The 16,565-nt window shown below is 41.9% G+C and overlaps 1 protein-coding gene across 4 annotated transcripts in view; it reads right to left on the reverse strand.

Annotated features, from left to right (window-relative positions):
* RASSF8 (Ras association domain family member 8) overlaps positions 1–16,565 on the reverse strand; it is a 101,872-nt gene that overhangs the window by 76,107 nt on the left and 9,200 nt on the right. The window contains exon 1 of one of the 4 annotated variants that reach the window (XM_036298047.1): positions 8,872–9,055. The exons of the other annotated variants lie outside the window; for them this stretch is intronic. The gene's annotated coding sequence lies outside the window, so the exon portion shown is untranslated. Of the gene's footprint in view, positions 1–8,871; positions 9,056–16,565 lie in introns of those variants that run through there. 4 annotated transcript variants of the gene reach the window in all.

A 16,565-nucleotide genomic window follows, 5' to 3' on the forward strand; every position in this document is an offset into this window, starting at 1 on the left:
CCTAGTTCATAGGCTGATGCTCAACCATTGGGCCACGATGCCGGCCGGACTGCTCTTTGAGTTCTTAATCATCCAGAGAGGGAGGGAGAGGGGGAGAGAAATCCTAATATATATAAAAGGTCTGTGTCCCTAACGACCAAAGACAGGTACGGGTGGGCGGGGCTGCGAACATGGCGAGGCTGCGTGGGTGAGCAAGGCTGCACGATTTCGGGCGCTGGGCTTCTAGTAGAAACATCAATGATGAGAGAGCATCACTGACCCGCTGCCTCCTGCACACCCCACACTGGGACTGAGGTTCAGAAAGATGAGGTGACCTGATCAGAACCCAGTTCCTGCCTTTAGAGAATAGGAGGCACTCAGTAAGTGCCAGGCAACACTGCTCACAGCCTTGTGAAGGTAAATCCTAGAATACCCTTTCTGTGGACGAGGAAACTAAGATTTCAAAAAGATTTCTAGGCTCACATGGCCAGCGAATGGTGGAGCCCTGATCTGAACTCAGGTGTTTGCTTTCTTCCTACCAGACTCCCATCCCAGGGTATTTACATAACCCACGCTGCTTCTAATAAGTATTCCCACTTTTTCCTGCACCTTTCCCTTTGGGGCTCATAAACTGATCCATAAACCATAGGAACTGAAATGCATTGTGAGTCTTACAATTTGTAATTAAATGTCATGCAGGAAATCAAGAACAAAGGAGAAAGATAAGACAAGCAAATTATATGATCAATTATTTTTAAGTAGCCGCGCAATCATTTTTGTTTAGACCAGTTTGAAAAATACATGTCCTAAACTTTACTAGACAAGCTATCCATTGATTACTTGGGTGGGGTCTCCTTTCCCTCGCTAACACTTTAATATCCCATACGCCAGAGAGCTATTTTCAGAGTTTTGATAAATACTCATCAAATAAGTGAGGTGTCTTTACTGAAGATCTATTACTCCAATTTGAGTCAGCCAAAAGAACCACTCAAGTGCATACAGATTAAAGGACAAGATAACCGTATTAACAGAAGCTGTATTTTCCTACAGAACACACATCAGACAAATGCAACACTGGGACATCAAGCACTGAGAAAGGAATAGCATGATCTTTGATGTGGTCCAGTGATAAGGAAGAACACATGGTGGGGCCAAAGTTTTAAGAGAAAACATCAAACTGATGGTGATGTTGGGAGAGAAAGGCCTGAAGAAGAGAAAAAGAAGGCTCCTTCTGCAAAGCAGACATCATAAAGCTGCCTTTACTGTGGCTCAGAAAGTGCAGGCTCTGTGGGAGGTGTGGTGCGTTGGCAGGAGAGTTTTGGTAAGTATACCCCTGGAAGAGCTGCTTTCTAAGACCAGGAAAAATTTTAAAAGTTAACTGGTTTTTCATTTAAATTAAGTAAACTACAAAGGTAATAAAACCGATGAAGTAATAAATAGTCCTTCAACATACAGTTTCCCTAAACAAACAAAAGGACACTGTTTTGTGTTGTGTGTGAGATCCATTCCCCTACTGTACAATGAATCCCGTCTCATTCCTTACAGTCCCAGCACCTAGCACCGACTTTGGCACCCTCAGCAAATGAGGGTAAAGGATGGCCAGGAGGAAGGTCTAGAATAAAGCAGGAACTTGACATGCTATTTCCTGTGGTGGCAATGCAGGCTGCTAGGTGATACAAATTTCTCTTTTCCTTCTCCCATACAAGGAAGGATTCATCGGAGGATAGGAGGACAATTTTTTAAAATGAAAAAAAAAAAAAAAAGATAAAACAAATAAACTTGTGGCTTTAAGTTGTATTTTGGTATTAACACAAATGATGTCCTAAAAACAGATTTTGACCACCTCTTACCTGAGAAATTTTTCTAAGTACTAAACGTTGCTCTAGTTAACCTCTTCTCAGCTTATCAGCTTTGATTATCCTGCTTTATTGCTGTCAATTAACCATTGTTCAATACTGCTACAGGACAGTAAGAAATATCCCAACACTGTGGTTAAAGACCTGGCAGTTCTGACTAGAGGTCATCTGCACGGATGTTCTAAAATTCCCCCCATTTTTTTTCCTAATGGTCTCAGAGAACTAATGTTAAAAAGACCCTACCATAACAAAGAGTAAGTTCAAATGTGAGGAAGAGATTCATTTTTAAAATAACACTAATTAATTTCAAGTGACAATGATTTTCATTGTCTGTTTAAAACATAAGTTGATGGGAAAATTTCAGCATACATTAAGAAAAGCAAAAAATATAGAGCAAAGATTCTACTACTGAAGTTGAAAAATACTACAGTATGTTGGCGCAGTCAAGCAAGCTTTAAACAATTATCTAATTTCCTAAATTGAGCTGTTTCATAATGTATGTTAATCTTGAATAAATGTCCTCATTTCAGTTCAAAGAAAAGCATAAGCAATAAAGCTACCTTAAGTTGAAGAAAAGAGTATCCTTATATTTAAACACTATTTATGCCAGGCACTCAGGAAGATTATACTTTACACATTTCTGAAACCTTATCATTTCCTGTCTTAGTGCCTGAAGGAAGGAAAGTCCTTAGATGGAGTTATATGTAGTCTCCCACAGTTTCAGGTTTAGTGTAGTGTGCTCTTTCCCATTGCAGGTAGCATATGAAACCATGTATTACGGATTTCTATCAGTTCATACCATGTCCCAGTTCATACCACTTCACTGCCTAACAATGGCTCTAAAGGTCAGGAGTCCAACTCCTGCCTGGCCAATGTGGTTCAGTGGGTGAGCATCAACCTCTGAACCAAGAGGTCATGGTTTGATTCCCAGTCAACCAACATACTTGGGCTGTGGACTCAATCCCCAATAGGGGGTGTGCAGAGGGCAGCCAATCAATGATTCTCTCTCATCATTGATGTTTCTATCTCCCACTCTCTTCCTCTCTGAAATAAATATAAATGTGTGTGTGTGTGTATACATATATATATATATGTGTGTATATGTTAAAAGGTTGGTTATCTTCAGATGGAACAACCCATCCCAACCTGGTTAAAAAAAAAAAGAAGCGTCTACTCCGAAGCCCCAGGTACAGGAAATATGGCATAAACACATATGGGCCAGTGTATAAGAATAAATAAGGGGGGAGGGATAACAAAGGGAAATGATTAAAGCAAACTGAAGGGAAATAAGTCAGAATCATGGGAAACACACAGAAGCCAATGGACATCTAATCCCTGCACAATTCAGAGAGAAACTGTGTTAAGAGGAGTGGCCAGCAGAGGTGCTCACAGAAGAGGCAAGCTGCCCTGGCATGATGCGGAAACTGGCAAGCAGCAGCCTGCACATCACAGGTCCCAGTGGGCACTTTGAACCCAGGAGTCTCAATGGTCCAGCCTACATAAGTGTGGACCCTGAGAAAGAAGATTACTAAGGGCTCCTGGTGGTTAACTGGGCTCAAATTAAAAACAAACCAACAAAAACAGAGGCTAGTAGCCAGTTCTAAATAGGGGTCTCTCATGCAAGTTGCACTTCAGGGAGAAGCCTGTACTGAACTGCCTGCCTGCACTGTGTTCCTGCCACCTGAGTCAGGCCTTATAAAGGAGTTCCGGAAATTTTATTTCAACCAATAGGACTGAGGCATTCCCTGTCCAATCGGAGTTCTGCAGCTCTATTCCCAAGAGCATCTTCACTGACCAATCAGAGCAGCTCCATTATAACCAATCAGGACAGTGAGAACCAAACTGTGAAGATGAGGAGTCCTCATTTGCACAGGACAGTCCAGTCAGAGGTCAGGGGTGGGGCATCTCTCTCTGTTAAGTCAACTTCCCTAGGCTCAGGGAGCACACTTTCCCCTTCCACTGAAAACAGAAGACTGCATTTCCCATAGGGAAGAAGTCTTGCCAAAGCAGAGCAGGCAGAGTGGGGCAGACAGGTGCAGAGCAAGGCAGAGAGAAGCGTATAGGAGCAGGTGGTTGTGACCGCTGCCACGGCCATGCTGCTTCTTAATTGAGCTGTAACACACCGAGCTGTTCCGCAGTCATGCTGTATCACACCTGAGCTGTTGGAACTGAATCAAGTTTCCTTCTTCACTGCACCCCAAATTGGGGGGTTCCTGTTGCTGTTGAATCGGTGCCAGGGACCACAAGTTGACGCAAGAAAAGTGAGTTCATTCACACTGTCTGAAATCAAGGCTCCAAAAAGAAAACTGGCCTTGTCTTCTACATGTTCTAGAGCAGCATAGACAACAGCAAACTCCTTCATCCCAGCTCTGCTGGGAAGTGAATTTGGGACAGTCATAACCTCCTTGACCCTGTTTCTCACCTGCAGAGCTCTTGGAAATAAGTGCACCTGGTGCATCTTTTTAATAACTGACGTTGGCAACAGCTCTATGGCCCTGGGAAGTGCAGGGTCTTTGAGGAGGATGACTTGATAAACAAAAATCATCAGGTCCACTCCGACCTTGGGAGGCTGGGGAAACCAGCCTGGATATAACTCTCTCACCCTTGAAGAGGACTCTGCTACAGGGTCACAGACGGGTGAATCACTTGCTACAAGCCAGAGCTAGGAAAAAAATTGTCTAAACACTTCATTTAATAGCACTTTCTGTGTGTCAGCCTACTGTTCTATATATTTTATGCATGTAATTCATTCTTCATTTTCTGATGAGGCAAGAGGCACAGGAAGATTAAATAATCTATGACCCAGGTTACCAGCTAGTAAATGGCAAAGTCTGTACATGAGCCCAGCCCTGTCTACTGCAATCCGTGCTCCCAACCGCCCTGCAACACTGCGTCTAACTAGGACTCACAGCTTGCCCTCCTGGCAAGAAGGTCTTCTCTCCCCAAAATATAATTTTAGCCACCCCTCCCTAAATTCCACATCTGTAAGATGGGGACAAGATCACTTCCTTCCCAATGAAAAATAGTATTTTTATGTGAAAATGCCTAACACAGAGATGAAAAGATACTCTATATCATATATTATCATGAAAATGCAAATTAAAACAAGGAGATTCTACACACCTATTAGAATGGCCCAAATCCAAAACACTGACACCCCAAATGTGGGTGAGACTGTGGAACAACAGGAAATTTCTCTCACTGCTGGAGGGAATGCAAAATAAAAGACAGTTTGCCAGTTTCTTACAAAACTAAATATACTCTTTCCAGCAACTGTACTCCTTGGTATTTACCCAAAATACAGCATAGATCCTTGAAGTTGGGATTGCTACGCCTCCCTTACATACCACAAATTAAATCTGATACAGACATAAGAGTAGTTTAACGTTCACAAGGAGAATGCCTTGGAAAACTATGATCTAGAAATAATCAATCGTGCTTTCTATGGTGCTGACAAGTAAAACCCTGACTGCCACAGCAAATATCCTTCACCAGTCACTCACTCTAAGGCAGCGGTCGCCAACGGACCACTGGCGGTCCATGAGGTCCGAAAGGTTGGCGACCGCTGCTCTAAGGTGAGGACTGGGTTAGCCTATCTTCAGCAAAGCAGTGTTACAGCTCAGTTATGAAGCAGCAAGGCCATGCAGCACACCTGCCCGACTCCACCTTCATGAGAAAGGCGCCAGCAACTACAACACATTAACATTATACAGGTGACCGACCCTGTACTTTACCATCCAGGAGGAAAGGCCCTATTATGCCAGAAGGAGGATGGATCCAGGAACCAGGGCAAAAGGCACCCTGACAACACACCCTTTTTTTTTTCTTTCTTCCTTTTAATGAAGCACCTGCCTCAGTATCTTCTGCCTTTTTCCTGCTGGACAAAATCTAAATTTATAGGATAATATGCTAATAATATCCTTCAACATCCCCCCTCAAACATTGTTTAATGTAGTTTGCTAAAGCCGGTAGTTTGAAAGTTTTAATAGATTTTTAATGATATAAAAATTCACTGAATTAAAATATCTCATTTCATAATTTAAAAAATTAGCTTGAATTTAAATTATTCTTTCAACAAGACTATCAAAACAGTCTGACATCTACATCTCCAAAAATTAAAATCAGGGCATTTATAACTACCGGCCTTGCCTGCTCAGTAGTAGCTGGCTGAGGCTACTAGGTACCAAGAAATCCTCTCTCACAAGCTTACAAGCTTAATACTACCCTCACCTACTCCCACCAGCTAATAGGAAGACACTGATAGAATTTAAAAACAAATCCATAATCACAGTGTTTTTGATGTTTTTAAAATGATGGAAATCACCCAAAAAATCAAAATATATAACTTCTCCAAAAAAAAGCTTGAAGATTTGCCAAAAGCTGGTCCACCCACATTTCCTAAGGGCAGTAATCAGCAGGAGCTGAGTGAGGACCGCCCCCTTTAGGTAATTCAAGTACTCTCTAATTTGCCATGGTCCTAACCACTCATCCTTCACAACCAACCCACTTCACCCCTTAATGCCATCTGCCTTACTGTGGTAATGAGTTTGCAAACACTGTCACAAAGCATTTGTAAATACCACCCCCACCCCCCATATACTACACAGCAGGCTAAACATACCCATGATAAGCACATGGCGTACCCAGAGCCCTGGGGGTTGTGGCTGATTGATCTGTCTGATGTCTCATTCTTTTGCTCACTTGCACTGCTCTCCCTCATTTCGGCTTTTTCTCCTTATGTTGGCCTCATACTCTGAGGCCAGCTTTTCCCACTGGGTCCTTAACTTTCTGCAGTTAAAAAAAAAAATCTCTCCAAGCCTATTTTCTCACTCATTAAAATAAGTAAATTTACCTTGCAGAGTCGTAAAGATTAAATGAAAAGGTGGGTAAAGGGCTTAGCACAGCCCTGCACATGATAGCCACTTAGTTATTTAAGTAAAAAAATAAAAATAAAAATAATAAAAATATATATATATACACACACACACACACACATAACCAATAGTGAGTCAGTGCAATAATAATAATAATGACAACTTTGTTTATGGAATTTATTTTTAGTTTTTAAAAGTTATAATTTTCGCCCTAGCTGGTTTAGCTCGGTGGAGAGTGTCAGTCTGCAGACTGAAGGGTCGCAGGTTCAATTCCAGTCAGGGCACATGCCCAGGTTGTGGGCTCGATCCCCAATAGGGGGCGTCCAGGAGGCAGCTGATCAATGATTCTCTCTCATCAATGATGTTTCTCTCTCTCTCTCTTTCTCCCTCTCCCTTCCTCTCTGATATCAATAAAAAATACATTAAGAAAAAAAAAAGAATAGGTAACAAAACTATTACACATACAAGAAATAATAAATTCAGCTACATCACATAACCACTTAGTAGAGAGGACATCTGAGGCAGTCCCTGAGAAGGGGCCTGCAGGACTCCCTTGCTCATTCCCTGTTCTTATTTAGGCAACAATTTCATTTCTTATAAGGTGCTTTCAATGAAAGGCACAGAAATGATTACAGAGGAAGGGTCTTTCCCACTCTATATAGGAAGCATAATAGTGTCAACGTAAGAATGTCCAAACCTGTAGAGAATTTTTATGAGTTTATTTGAGCCAAACCTGAAGACAATGCTGGAAAGCCAGATCTTAAATGCTCCACAGAATGGCAGTCTGCAGCTTCTTTAATGCGTTTGGAATTAAGGGGGAAATTTCAGGAAGATTACACATAGGTTGGATTATAGGATAGTTAAGATTATGTGTTCACTAGAGGGTGGTTATGCCCTCAAGGGGTATTACTTCTAGCATTTCGAAGGTGTGTTAAGCTAGATTCACAAGAACAACGGACAGGGCTTAAAAACCTTTCTCTAAAGAAGTTATTGGCCTGAGGTGTGACTACCCACATGACCTGCCCAGTTTGGAATTTATTATATCAACCCTTTTCATCCACAAGTTACAGCATTTATTTTTTAATTACTTTTTTTAAAGCCCAAATTACTGCCCATTTTGTTGTACATATGTGTGCTTTTCCTTAAAATAGAATATGTGAGGGAAGTCTTTGGTTTCCCTTCCCTAAATAGAATGCTGCATGTAATTACATTACTAGTATTACAACATAATGTCCCACCTAGCCAAAACAAATAACAATAACGTGTTCACATTTGCGAGTTAAATAGGACAAATTCACTGGAGACTTTTAAAGACCTGGTATATTTGCTTAAATTAACAGGGTTTTGTGTGTGTGTGTGTGTGTGTGTGTGTGTGTGTTTTGTTTTGTTTTTTTAATCAGGGGAAAGGTATGTAGAAAGTCTGATGAAAACAGAAGTAAACCTGCTGAAATCCAGCTTCTCATACCTAAATTTTTTCAACCACCACTCTTTTTAATCCTCACTGTTGAAAGTATGACATAGGTCCACTTTTTTCTCCCATTGATCCCTTATTCAACCACCACTCTTGAATTTAGCCACTCTGAATCTCAGTTTAAAGGGTCACCTTCCTCAAGAGACCTTTCCTGATTCCCCCCTCCCACTTCCAACAATTAAAAACTGGCCGCTGCTTCCCTGTGTCCTGACTACCTGCGATATACTTCCACCACAGCACCGAAAACTGCACGTGTTGTTGACTCATCTCCCTCACTAGCCTTGTAAAAACTCCTCAAGGGCACAGAGAACTCAACAGTCCCCAATCTCTCTCCTCCACAGTGAAGCTTCAGCATGGAATGGTAGTTAAAACAGAAAGTGGGTTAGAATCCTGGCTCTGCCTCACTTTTCCTACCCATGTTGAGTTTCGGCAAATTATTCTGTGCCTGGGTAAAATGGGGGAATAAAAAATGTATAGGCTCTTCAAGGTTGTTGAGAGATTTAAATAAGTTGATACATGTAAAGTGCTTAGGACTTGGCAGACTGCATTCCGATATTATTATAAATAACCATTATTATTTAAAAAACAGCCTACATTTCCTCACTCTTCTTGAGACGATCATCAATGATCTCATCGCCAGAAGTCAAATCCTTGACTTCCATTTCCGGCTCCAATCCTGCTGTCCACCTACCTCTATGTTCCTGAGGCTTTCCCCTTTGCTTCCAGGGAGGGCACTGCTCTCATTTTTTCTCTCTGGCTTCTCCTGCAGCCTGGGCCAGCTGTTAGAGCCTCCTGTTGCCTGACTACTCCCTTCTTACTCTACCTGCTTCCAGGACAAGCTTATCTATTAACTGGTCTTCAGCTACTGCCACATGTGCCAACTGCCACTACCTGTGGGAAAGCAGAGTGGAAATTTCAATATATTTCTACCTTTAGAGACAGCTAGAGATGATAGGTACATATAGGTTAAGTTTAAGTTAAATTCAGGAGAAAAATATATATAGGCAACCCATGCCTCACATTTATTCCATAGGCAATATATTCCAATCTATCAAAAAAATCTATATTAAGTTTAACTACCAAACTGCATCTGTTATATGCTTGAGTGTGTGAATATCTGCACATAGCATTCACACATGTATGTATGCATGTGTGGATGGGTGTCAAAACCTTAGCCTTACCTCGGCAACAGAAATCTTTAAATCTTTAGCCCTCATTTCTTCTTAGAAAAGTATACCTGAGAGTCACTCAGTATCTGGGTTGTATGAAGTTGATAAATATTTAGGCAGTAAGCAGATACAACACACACATGCTCTAAGCATGCTGCATTAGTATGGGCAAAAATAACATCACCACAAACCCACTTTCTACATTTTGTGAAGACTATTCTAAACTCAAACTAATGTGCCTGCTAACAAGTACACATCTCTATTATATCAAACAAAATACACAAATAACAATGTAACCTCCTTAGATATCTCAACGGCTTAGATGTGTTTCAATATCGGTTATTTTTGAGTCATTTCGGCATAAACAGCCTGTGATATTCTGTGACACTCTTCAGGTTAGGCAGTAACTCCGATCAGGAGTGGTTACAACAGACAAACGCTTTGGGACACTCTGCCCATTACCTACTGGAGGGATGTTCTTTGGTGCAATCAGCAGCTTGCAAATGAGCACGATGAATGTTAGAAATAGATCATATTGGTGAAATGAAAGGATTCAAGTATGTGGGCATGCTAAAATGTTTTAGAGCCCCTTCCACCCTCGAATGAACAAAGTATGAGTCTGGTGAAGCCAGCCTGACCTGATAGCAACTAAAAGACCAACAGCCTTTCCTCTGCCATCCTGTTGTCCGTTTCAAGTAAATGCTCCTTGAAATGTACACCAGAACACCTGAAACACAAAGATCAGAGCTCTCCTCAAGCTTATCAGCCAGGTTGTACCAACCCGTTGGGGCTACTGGCTAGGGAATATTTATCTAAAAATTATGTGTGTGCGATTAGAGGAAACTTGCTTTCATTATAAACTAGCAGTGAGGTTGTGAGAGAGAAGGTAACCGCCACCTGTTTCAAGCTCTTTGGAAGGTACCATTATCTACCTACTCCCTCAAAAGACACCTAGGAATTGGGTAAGACCAAACTGACTGTGGAAGAATGGTCTATGTGAAAGTAATATGAAAACTATAAGGCACCGTAATCATGTGCAATATTATTAAAGCCTTTTGATTATACTTTGAAATTGAAGAATGTTGGTCTTGATGTCCCTCCTCCTACCTGTATATCAGTTTTATCTAAGTGCCTGTTTCTTAAGTCCCTCATCCTGTTGCTTTTTAATCTCCTCTCCACCAAATACATGTGCATACACACAGGTCTTATGCTTATTATTTATTACAGAAATCGATATAATAAAATATTAAATAAGAATAAAGATAGGAATGAGGAAGTACGAAGGCTTTGTGACCACCACTGCAGGTACTCTTATTAGACAGATGAGGTTGGCCAGCCTGACTTCCAAATATATAAGGATATTATATTTAGGCCTAGACCCAGTCATTTAGAAGCTTAAAAATAACTTGATGGGGCCCTTGCTGGGTACTCAGTTGGTTAAAGTGTTGTCTTGATACACCAAGGTTGCGGGTTCAACCTCTGGTCAGGGCACATACAAGAGTCAACCAATGAACGAACACACAACTAAGTGGAACAACAACTCGGCACTTCTGTCTGTCTCTCTCTCAAATCAGTAATAAAAAATTAAAAAACAAACTTGATTTGACCTTAGAACTGAACGAAGTGTTCCAGATTGGTTCTATCAGAAGCCTCTGCATATTCAACTAAAGTCTATTGCATGTTGTTGTGTTTTTAAATAGAATGTTAGAAGAGTTCCATCTTCATTTCCATGACAGATCTGAACCTTCTGTCATCGATATAATGCCATCAAACTGCATTTGCGCAGTGCCAATAAACAAGTACTTACTTTTGTTTACTTGCTCTTCTGCGCCTTTGTTTATGAGACTTGGGGAAATGCCTCCATCTCCACACTCCCCCAGAGACACAAAGACCAGAGGAGTTTAGGCCTGATCCTACTGTCAACAGGGAGCAGCTAAGGATTTTAACCCAAGGAGTGTCACAAGTACTAGAGCCACGTCCTACCACTAACTATGTGAACTTCCACATCTATTCTTCAGTGACTGCTCTTCTGAAAGGGAACATGGTACAATCACCTCCAAAACCCTCCTGGGGCCAACATCACCAGGTCTCTATAGGAATTCTACAGGTTAGAATTTGGCATCAGTGGTTCTTACTTATAAAAATCAGTATTTTTGCCCATCCTATAAGCTGCCTCACAACCTAGTTGTTCTTTTTTGTTTGTTTTACTCTTTATTGTTGAAAATATTACACATATAACTTAGTTGTTCTTTTTTTTAAATATATTTTTATTGATTTCAGAGAGGAAGAGAGGGGGAGAGAGAGATAGAAACATCAATGATGGGAGAGAATCACTGATTGGCTGCCTTCTGCACACCCCTCACTGGGGATTGAGCCCGCAACCCTGGGCATGTGCCCTTGACCGGAATCGAACCTGGGACCCTTTGGTCCACAGGCCGACGCTCTATCCACTGAGCCAAACCAGCTAAGGCTAACTTAGTTGTTCTTAATCATGACTTCTGAAAGGCCAATTCTGACCCAGCTGGTGTGGCTCAGTGGTTGAGCATCAACCTATGAACCAAGTGGTCTCTGGTTTGATTCCCAGTCAGGGCACAAGCTTGATCCCTAGTAGGAGGTGTGCAGGAGGCAGTGTCTCTCTCATGTGTCTCTCTCATAGATGTTTCTATCTTTCTATCCCTCTCCCTTCTTCTCTCTAAAAGTAATAAAAAATATATTTTTTAAAAAAGGGGAAAAAAAGAAAGGTCACCTCTGTTGCTCTTGACAAAGTTAAGGTGTATATAGCTGACCCATGAACAATGTTGGTTTGAAGTGCACGGGGCCACCTATATACAGATTTTTTCAGTCAACCCGCACAGACTGTTCAAGCCCACATGTTCAAGTCACCTGTATTTGTTAAGCAAGATTCTTAGTTTTTAAAACAAATACTTGCAGTTGTGCACTTAACTTAGTAAGTCATAGTGCTTAAAAATGATTCACAAAATTATTAATTTAATTACTTTAATTTATGAATATCTGAAAGGTGAAAAATAATATTCCTGCTAAATATATGAAGTCAAGAATAAAATCTCCAATGACTGGGTGGATTACTTCCAGGAAAAACACACACTCCAAAAATAATCAGTTGAATGAAAGAGGCTCATAAGAAATTAGGTTGTTCTTAAGTGGAGAAAAAAATAAGTAACAAGAAGGTTATGGGCAAACTCCCATAAAGGCCAGTTAGTTTCTCTGTGTAATGATTATAGATAACCCACAATCTCGGCCATTTCAAAATACTTAAGTCACACCCAACAGGGAGGAACCCAAGCAAACATCTCACAGAAACCATAACAGCATGGCTGCCATGCATTCACTGGTAGTTGGAATCACTCAAGTGGAAGGCCCCGCCCGGCATAATGATGTCATGGAGGGAACAGGACCCTGGACCAAACGGGGTCATGAAGTTGCTGCTTCTAATCTCACCTTGAACCTTCACTGCTGAATGATCTCCGACTAATCATTTTAGGCTTTCTTGAAAGGCAGAGGCCCATTCCTATCTTTGTAAAACCACCCACAGCAAGTATAATTCCTTTTGACATAGCATGGGCTTTATAAATGTTTGTGGCTGAATGTAAACAAGGTGATCTCAATACACTGAACTGGAAGACACTGAGCAGTACTCCAAGCCTTAGTTAATTATAAAACCATCTCAACATTTCCTAATGTAAAATCTGAATAAGCAGACATCTTAATTCAGGACAGAGACAGAATAACTGTGCTCCTCATACCCAATCAGCAGAAAACTTAACAAACTTTAGGACAATGTGACATCCTCCTCCTCTCTCCCCGGTAAGCCGGGGGAGGCGGGGGGGGGGGGGGGGGGGGGGTTATTCCACACCTTGGCTCCTTCCCCATCCCGCTACTGAGGAGATTGGTGATATCGAGACTATTTGTAGTTCTTCAACAGACCTTGTTCTCCTTAGATACTGTGGCTTCGTGCCTATTGTTTTATCTGTATGGAGTACCCACCCAGAAAATGCCTTTTCATTCTCAAGTTTTAGCTTGAGTGAATTTCCCTCTAAACCTTCCCGAGTTCCTCCGCAGACTTAGGGACATGTTTCCAGAAGCTCTCACTTCCAACCCCACCCCAGGAACGCACACCTACATTTTATCCATTATCACATTCCAAAAAGTACTTCTTTAAATGCATGACCTAGATAAAAAGTATCAGGGAGATAAGACTTAAAAAAAATTTTTTTTTTGTCATATCCAGCTCACAGGCACTCAACAGATACTGTTTGAATGGAACAATGATGAGTAAAGGCGCCACCCAATCTACCAACATCTTTTATCTACAAATAGCTAACCTCTCCACATTGGGTTCAAGATAGAGTGCTTATCCATCACTGTGTTTGGAAAAGGCAGACAAGCTTGGAGTGCAGCCCCAGCAGTTTTCACCGCAGTTGAATATTATTCCCATAGAAACAATACCAGCAACGAATGGAGTTACAAGCTGAGCCATCAAGCCCTGTACTATTTAAAGCAAGCACGTCCAACTCAAAGGCTAACACGGGCCATATAAACGAGGCAGGCGGCCTGTGGGCCGCGAGTTTGACATGCTTGACTTAAAGGATCTAAAACTACTAGTGATTTTAGGACTCTCAGAGTTAGAAAATATTAGTAAAAGTTTCCTGCACATGTTGTAGGCTGTTGTGGTCTGGACTAAAATCTTAGCACTGCTTTTTAGTGTAAATATCCTTGGAAAAAGATACCTGAAGTTCCAGACCACCATGGACTCCTGTAACACTCCCACTGACATTTTAAATCAGGTGATCTCAACAGTGACAACACTTCCTTTAAATAGTGTTGTCTTTGTAGATTAGGCATTTCTCGTGCGTCAGCTGGGCTTTCCTTCTTCCCTTTTCTTTCTGTTTCTACCTATTCCATTGGCATGGTCAGGAAAAACTGTTTAATATTAGTACAAATAAGACACAATAAACAAATATCCTGGGGGGGAACCAACATACCACATGGACGTCCTCGCTCCAATCTCAGACGGGCTTTAGCCCTGCTGAGCTCTCCTCCATCCTCTCTGGCCCCTTCTCACTGAGCACCTAGGGCTGCCTGCCCCAGGGCTTCTCTGCTTGCTCAAACCCCCACCTCAAAGCCACGTGCTTTCATTTACAAATAACCAACTCCCCTCATTTCATAGAGAAAATTAATGGCAACTGGACATAACTTCCCTCCCTGGGCCCCATCCTCTCTAACTCAGACTTTTAAGTAAAGGATCTCACCATCTGGCAGACCTTCTCACTCACTGTCTCAAGTTAATCCTCATGGCCAAGTATCATCTCAGGAAGATACCATCACACCCAGCTGAAGAATGGATGAGCCAACGGAGGATCAAAGGGACTGACGGACTCATCACAGTCCCATGACTACTAAATGATAGCTCAGATAGAATCTTGCTCTCCTGCTGTGTTCACACGGCACTGCAGGGCACAGTTCCGCACAGCCCCAACTTACTCTCCGTCACGCGTCGCATTGGCCAACTGAATCTACTCAAGCACTTTACAAACAAAATTGCCTTGGCCTCTTTAAAAAAACAAATAATCTTTTTGGTTATAAAATACATGCTCAGTACAGAAAATGTGGAAGACATTAAAAACATGAAGGCGTAAGATTAAGTCATCCATAAGAATGAACAATCTACAACTATAAGCAATATGGATGAATCAGATAACGCTGAGTGTGAAAAATCAGACACAAGGTAGTACATGCTGTATGAGTCCATTTACATGATTCCAAAATTTAAGAATGCCATTAGAAGCTAGGAACATGGGGGGGAGGGGCTGTGGGAATGCAGATAATGTCCTATTTCTTAACCTAGGCATTTATTGCATGCGTATGTTCAGTGTGTGAAAATTCAATGAAGTGTATAATTATGATATGTACACATATATGTACATACAGGGTGGGACAAAAGAAGGTTTACAACTGTGAATATGAGAAACAGTTTACTCTTGTATTATTTATCAATTATTGTATTGTTTTCCATATGAACAACTGTATACCTACTTTTGCCCTACCTACGTTCACAGATGCCTAGATATATACAAGTGTACATATATAGTATCATACACTTGAAGTAAGACACAATATTTATACTTTGCTGTACTTTTCTTCCTGGTGCTTTTTTTCCTTGTGGTATGCCCATTTAAAAAAAAAATTGTGGTCACACTGTATAAGCTTATATTCTGACACTTCACCTAACATAAAAATATATAAATTTACCCAAACTACTATAAATGTGCCATTAACACTTTTAATGGCTGTATAACAGTCAACCGAGTGCCTATACCATAATTTACTTAACCAATGCCCTGCTATCAACCATTTACATGTTTCCAATGTCCATTTGTGCACTGGGGGGGAGGAGGGAAGGGGGAGGCCCCTCAGCCCAGCCTGCACCCTCTCGCAGTCCAGGAGCCCTCAGGGGATGTCCGACTGATAGCTTAGTGGGAGTGGGCCTAAGCCGCAGTCTGGCCTCCCTCTGCAGGAGGTGATTGGGCAGGCCAATCAGGGGATGGTGCCAGCCAATGAGTGGTCAGCGTTACCCCCCCACCCCCCAACCTCCCTCTGCCTGCTGGCATGTGCCTTGGCTGGCCTGGAACCACCTGCTCGCTGCCCCCCCCTCCCCCCCGCCGACTGGTCGTTCTGCTGTTCGGTCAATTTGCATATTACACCTTTATTATATAGGATACTGTTGTAGTGAATACTTTTACCCTTTAAATCACTTAGCCATTATCTCCTCATACTCTGCTTTATATATTTACTAGAGGCCCGGTGCAGGGTCCCTCAGCCTGGTCTGCGGGGATCGGGTCAAAACCAGCAGTCTGACATCACCCGAGGGGTCCCGGATTGCGAGAGGGTGCAGGCCAGGCCATGGAATCCCACCAGTGCACGAATCCGTGCACCGGGCCTCTAGCATGCATATAAGATCTTTGGTTAATCAGTCTGAGATTCATCAGTCTGTTCCATGTTTCCATGCCTGTGCATTAAGCGTCTGCCCCCTGGTGGTCAATGCACATCATAGCTACCAGTTGAATGGTCAAATGGTGGTTGCTTAGGCTTTTATATCTATATATATGAAAGGTTAAGCAACCTTCCAACCGACCAACTGGCTGGTAGGTATGAGGCACACTGACCACCAGGGGGCAGATGCTCACCACAGGAGCTG

This window comes from Myotis myotis, unplaced genomic scaffold (assembly GCF_014108235.1).
Source record: "Myotis myotis isolate mMyoMyo1 unplaced genomic scaffold, mMyoMyo1.p scaffold_m19_p_3, whole genome shotgun sequence".
In the NCBI taxonomy this organism is placed as follows: domain Eukaryota; kingdom Metazoa; phylum Chordata; class Mammalia; order Chiroptera; family Vespertilionidae; genus Myotis; species Myotis myotis.